The following is a 6,545-nucleotide window of genomic DNA, read 5'->3' as shown; positions in this document are numbered from 1 at the left end:
AGAAGGGGACAACAGAGGATGAGATAGTTGGATGGCATCACTGACTCAACGGACATGAGTCTGAGAAAACTCTGGGAGTTGGTGATGGACAGGAAGGCCTGGCATGCTGCAGTCCATGGGGTCACAAAGAGTCAGGCACAACTGAGTTAACTGAACTGAACTGAATGTAAAAACCCACAAAAAATAAACTACTCACCACCGACTACCATTATCTATCTATCCATGCATCCATCCATTATCCTTCCACTCATCCATCTATTCATTTATCCACCCATCCACCCATTCATTCATTCATCCATCCATCCATCCATTTACCCATCTGTCCATTTATCCATCCATTCATCCATCCATCCATCTATCTATCCACTCATCCATTCATCTCTCTATCCATTCAGTCATCCACTCATCCATTCATCTATTCATTTATCCATCTGTCCATTTATCCATCCATCCGTCCATCCATCCATTCATCTATCTATCCATTTATCCATCAATTCATCGATATATTCATTTATCCTTCCATCCATCTGTTCATTTATCCATCCACTGATGCATCCATTCATCCATCCATCTATCCATTTATCCATCCATCCATTCACTCATCCCTACTTTTCTAGATTCTATTTATCAACTTGCATTCAACAGTGAAGTCTTATCCTGTAGAGTTGGAAAGATCTCCAGTTTTGATCACAAGAGACAGCATCTCCCTGAGGTTGTGCATCCACAAGGTGGAACTCCATTGATCACCTTTAAATTTCTACTACTTCCCTAAGGTTGAAAATTGCATTAGGCTGCCCTGGCCAGTCATTAAGAGTATGAGACCTGGAGTCAAACTGCTTGGGTTCAGGTCCAGTTCAACCTCTATTCCGTGGCCTTGGGCAAGTTACTTTACGTCTCTGTGCCTCAGGTCCTCACCTGTAAAATGGAGATGTGAATAGGACTTCTAGGAGACACCTTGAAGACTAAGTGAGTGAATATTTGCAAAATGCTTAGCACAGTGATTGGCCCACCGGGAGCTATAGTCTATGTACTTGCTTTCCCAGTTAACCTGGCTGTGTTAAAAAGAAAAAATCTCCCCCAAACTCAGTGGCATACAGTACTGGACATTTATTATGCTCACAGTGTCTGTAGGTCAGGACTTCAGAGAGGCCACAGTGGGGATGGCTTATCTAGGACTTCAACTGGAAGACCTGAAGGCCAGGAACTGAAGTCATCTGAAATCTCACTTACTTGCCTATTTGATGGCCGATGAGAGTTGTAAGCTGAGACCTTAGCTGGGGCCACAGGCCAGCACATCCGTCCACAGCCTCTCCATGGAGCCGGGGCTTCCTCACAACATGGCGGCCTGGGCATCCCAAGCAAAAGAGGACTGGGTAGAAGCGGTGTCTTTTTTGGTGTCACTGTTATTGTTGTTCAGTTGCTGAGTCGTGTCCGACTCTTTGCGACCCCATGGACTGCAGCATGTTGGGCTCTTTTACATCTACCCTCCCCCTCTGCTCCCATCAAGTCACATGTTATCACTATTAATGCACTTTACTTATCAGGGCAGTCACAAGCCCTCCCAGGGTCAAGGGGAAGGGGAATAGACTCTGCTTCTTGGTGGGGTGTGGCAAGGCTGTTGAAGAACAGAGAGGACTAGAAATGTTGCCATGGCTCTTTTGGAGGAATATGAGCTGCTACAGCCATGACTCCCCATCCTCAAGCTGCAGGCATGGGGATCTTGGGGAAGGAGGTCAGGGAGCTTCTGTGGCTGAGATCACACCTCCCTTGGTGCACCCACAATTGTGCCTTCTGAGGTCTGGTAACATCTTTAATACCCTCAGGTCCCCACCTTCCCCACCATCTAGCCCCAACCTCATTTTGGTCTTGGGGTGCTCCTCCTGCATACCTGTTGTCACCAAAGGTGGGCTTCAGTCCCTTCACCCTTCAGGCAACCCAGGATCACATTTAGGGGGACTCAGACACTGTCCCAGGTGGCTCAGAGAGTAAAAAATCTGCCCGCAATGAAGAAGACCCGGGTTCAATCCCTGGGTCAGGAAGATGCCCCGGAGAAGAGAATGGCTACTCACTCCAGTATTCTCTCCTGGAGAATCCCGATGACAGAGGAGCCTGGCCGGCTACAGTCACAAAGACTCACAAAGGGTCAGACGTGACTGAGCGACTAATGCAAGCAGACACTTCATGAAACATGGGAAGGGCCCCTGGCTTATTCAAACACCTCTTCCCTGGGGCAGGGCAGCACCGCGGGCCTGGCTCCTGCCTTGGGTGGAAGAAGGGAAAAGAGGGAGAAAACCCAATCGTATCCACACTCTAAGCCAGGCCCAGGACCAACTCAGAGAGGCAGGAGCAGCCTCCCCGTCCCTCTGTGTCCTGTTTCCTTGCTGACGGAGGGTCTGGAGCAACAGAGACCAGCCTTGAGAAGAGCAGGTTCTAATTTCAACCAGCATCTACATGGGTGATGTGGGCAGATAGGATGCCATGGGTGTGAGCCAAAAAAAAAAAAAAAGAAGAAATACAACTCAGTTCAGTTCAGTTCAGTTGCTCAGTCATGTCCGACTCTTTGCGACCCCATGAATTGCAGCACGCCAGGCCCCCCTGTCCATCACCAACTCCCGGAGTTTACTCAAACTCATGCCCATCGAGTTGGTGATGCCATCCAGCCATCTCATCCTCTGTCGTCCCCTTCTCCTCCTGCCCCCAATCCTTCCCAGCATCAGGGTCTTTTCCAATGAGTCAACTCTTCGCATGAGGTGGTCAAAGTACTGGAGTTTCAGCTTCAGCAAACAACCTAAACATGCTTATAGACCCCATGTGACTTTCATCAAGGCCGTTAGCCCAGAAGGGGTTTTACAATCACGTGCGTGGTTGTTTGGCTCAGTCTCTTCTTCCATCCTGTGTTTCTGGGGAGCTGGTGTCCTGTAGGGGGAAGGACTCTGCCTGGTTTCGTTGACCATTCATTTCAGGGCTTCATATGTGACAGAAGTAATGGAACGTGTGTTAGCTAATGAAATAACTGATTCAATAAATCAACTGTCCTGAGTACTGATTACAGACCAAGCACGGTTCTAGGATGCAGGATGCCGTGGCCAGGAGAACTGGGACAGCCCTTATCTTCATGGATCTTCCTTCCAGTGGAGGACCGGAGACACTGAACAAGATAAAGTAATTTATTGTGTAATGTCAGAGGGCAAGGAGAACTCTGTGGAAATTTAAAGGGGGCTCAGAGGGTAAAGAATCCGCTTGCAATGCAGGAGACACAGGAGACGTGGGTTCGATCCCTGGGTTGGGGAGACTCTCTGGAGGAGGAAATAGCAACCCACTCCAATGTTCTTGCCTGGAAAATTCCATGGACAATAGAGCCTGGTGGGGTCACAAAGAGTGACCCCACCAGGGTCACATGTTCATGGGGTCACAAAGAGTTGGGCACACCTGAGCACATGTGGCACAAAGGATAAAGAGCAACATATTGGGTGATAATGTTTGAGCAGAGGCCTAGTTGAGGGAGGGCGTAAGCCACGGGGGTGTCCAGGAAAGACGGCTTCTGTAGAGAGGAGAGCAGATACATAGGGCCTGCAGCATCAATGTCAGAGAGACTGGAGTGGGGGAAGAGGGGAGAGCAGAGGGAGATAGCTTGAGGGGCCGTTCTCTGTTACCCTGCAGACCACCATAAGGACCTTGGGTTTCATAATAAGCATGCATAAAGTCAAATGAACGAAGAAAGAAGTGAAACAGTGGAGAGATGAATGGGTTTATGGATGGATGGATGGATAGGTGGATGGATGGATGGATGAATGGAAGAGTGGATGTGCAGGTGGTTTGGTGAATGAATGAATAGATGTATGGTTAGATGAAGGAATGGATGAATGGATTGAAAGATAAGTGGATGAGTGGATGCCTAAATGGATGGATAGATAGTTAAGTGAATGGATGGATGGATGAAAGGTGGATGGGTGGATAGATGGATGAGTGAGTGGACACGTGGATAGATGAATGGGTGGGTTAATTCATGGAAGGATGTATGGATGGATGGTTGGATGAGTAGGTGGATAAATGTATGGATAGATGAAGGAATGTTTGGATGGATTGCAGGACAGGTGAATGGATGGACGTATGGATGCATGAATGGATGGGTGAATAGATAAACAGATGGCTGGGTGGGTGGATGAATGGTTGGGTGGACAGGTAGATAAACATGTGAATAAGTGGAGAGATGAATGGATGGATGGATGTACAGATGGGCCATTGGTCCCTAGGCACATGTGTACTAACCTCTGCAATTGCCTTTCCATTCCTAACCCATGTTAGAGCCTCACCCCAGGACAGGAAACACCCGGGAAGGATGAGACATGGCACAGTTGATGCCCGGATGCTCTCGGGGCAGGAGGCTGAGCCTTAAATAACGCCTTTTCTTTCGTAGGAAGAGCGGTTCTGGAGGCTCAGGCATTGGGAGGCATTTGGGGCAGGCAGCCGTCACTAACAGATTCATTAAGCTCGCTCCAGAGCAACGATAAAAAATCAATTTAGTTCACCAGGCAGCTTGAACGGGCGCCAGGAGCAGGGGAGCCCTCCCATCCGTGAGCTCAGGGCGTGCAGAAAGGTGCTGCAGAATTGGGGCTGCCGGAGCATGGCCGCATCCCATTGTCGGGGATGCCCCTCCCCACCACAGGGCTGCAGGGGTTCTGACAGGACGCCTGGGAAGGGGAGGGACAGCCCCAGAGTGGACACCTCTGAGCATCCCACGCAGTGCTGCAGACACACCTCACTTGCTGGTGTGCTGGCCACAGTCTTGCCCCTCCACTGCCCAGACTCATTCGGCGATACGTTAACAGCCTCTGAGAGCTGCCTAGATGCAGGGCCCTGGGCAGGGGCGCCCTGGAGGTCTAGACAAAGTCTGCCCCTTGCGGCACTCCCAGTATGTCTGGGAAGTGGATCTGGGCCCTGTGCAGGAGGATGGGTGAGAGCACAGGGGTGGAGGGGTGGTGAAGGAGAGAAGAGGAGGAGAAGATGGCAGGAGGGGTTTGGCAGAAGGGGGAAATTTGCATCCATCTTGGTCGCATCATGAAACAAGTGGCAATTCAGCCTGAGGTGACCCAGGGGACACGTAATGAAGGCGAGAGTGGTCAGAGTGTGGCCAGGGTTAGGGGAGCCAAAGGCAAGGCACGGCGCCTCTGGGCTGGCAACAGTGGGGAGCCGTCGGGGCCCCATGCTTGGGAAAGAGGAGGCGGAGCGCCTGGGTCCTGGAGACAGGCGTGGCTGCAGGAGTCGGGCGCCCACTAGGACCTGGACCCTGGGGTGGAGTCAAGACCACAGAGTCTCCAGCCGACCTTGCCTTTTGCACCCCGAGCCCCTTCGGGACCTGAGTCCGGAAGCCAGGGTGGAGCGAACCAGTGATGATGCCTACAGAAGGTCCATTCTCGGAGCAGAGGGCGGGCTTGGGGAGAAGCTGGAGGGGGCAGACGGGGAACAAACAGTGCAGCCCTGCAGCAAGCAGTCTGACAGAGCTCAGAGACTCAGTGGGGAGAGAAATCACTCACGGGAGCCTCATCAGGCAACGCTGGGGCTCCCGACAGAGTCCTGGCGGCTTCTGGGATGAATGGGCTTCTGTGGATGAAACGGATGGAAGTAGGCAGGAGGCAGTGGGTGGGGGGGAGAGGCAGAGAGGTGTGGAGGGGCAGGGAACAAAGTGATGGAGTGGAGGGCAGGAGGCAGAGAGAGGGAGAGAGAGAGGGGGGAGAGAAAGAGAAGGAGGGAGGGAGGGAGGGAGGCCCAGACAGGAAGGAAGGACAGGCAGAGAGAGAGACACTCAAGGAGACAGAGAGACAGAAACACACGGGGATTGAGGGGAGGGATGGAGAGAGAGAGAGGAGCAAAGGAAACTCACGAGAAGATGTAACCAAAGGAGCAGAAGAGAGAGAACAAGGAAACAGGGAGAAATGAGAGAAAGTGACGGAGGGAGGACTGGGAGAGAGGAAGATGTGAGGGCCTTTGGAAGGCCATCCGGGCGAGGGTCATGCTGGGAGCCCCCGAGGTGGGCAGGGTGCCCACCTGGGAAAGTCAGGGTGCCAGAGCTGGAAGACTGGGGAGACGGTGGCAGGAGAAGGGGAAGTGGCTTTGTCAAGAGCATCCGGCAGTCTGGGGACCTCACTGCTGCACCAGGCTCTCACTTAATCCACCTTCCTGTTTTCTTAGTCACATCAGCAAGCAACCTTGAAATGAGAACAGGAAAGACATAGGATTTCTCCATCACCTACTATGCGTCGGGCATTTAATTGACATCGAATGGTGGGTTCTTCGCAGTAAGGCTAGGGAATCTTCATGCCGGGATGACTTCCATGTACAGATGGGGAAACTGAGGCTCAGAGCCGGGGCTCCATCAGGACCTGGCCAAGTCTGGGCGGAGACCCGAGTCCTCCTCCTGGCGTCGGTTCCTGCCCGCCCCGCTCTGGGTCTGCTGCGCGCCGCCCCGGACCCTCATATGAAGAGGACCATGTGTGGACGGGGTGGAGAGGAGACAGCTCTCTCCACCATTCCTCCTGGATCTCCTT

Source organism: Cervus canadensis, chromosome 1 (genome assembly GCF_019320065.1).
Source record: "Cervus canadensis isolate Bull #8, Minnesota chromosome 1, ASM1932006v1, whole genome shotgun sequence".
In the NCBI taxonomy this organism is placed as follows: Eukaryota; Metazoa; Chordata; class Mammalia; order Artiodactyla; family Cervidae; genus Cervus; species Cervus canadensis.
The sequence above is the reverse complement of the archived record's forward strand: the minus strand, read 5'-3'. Positions refer to the sequence as shown.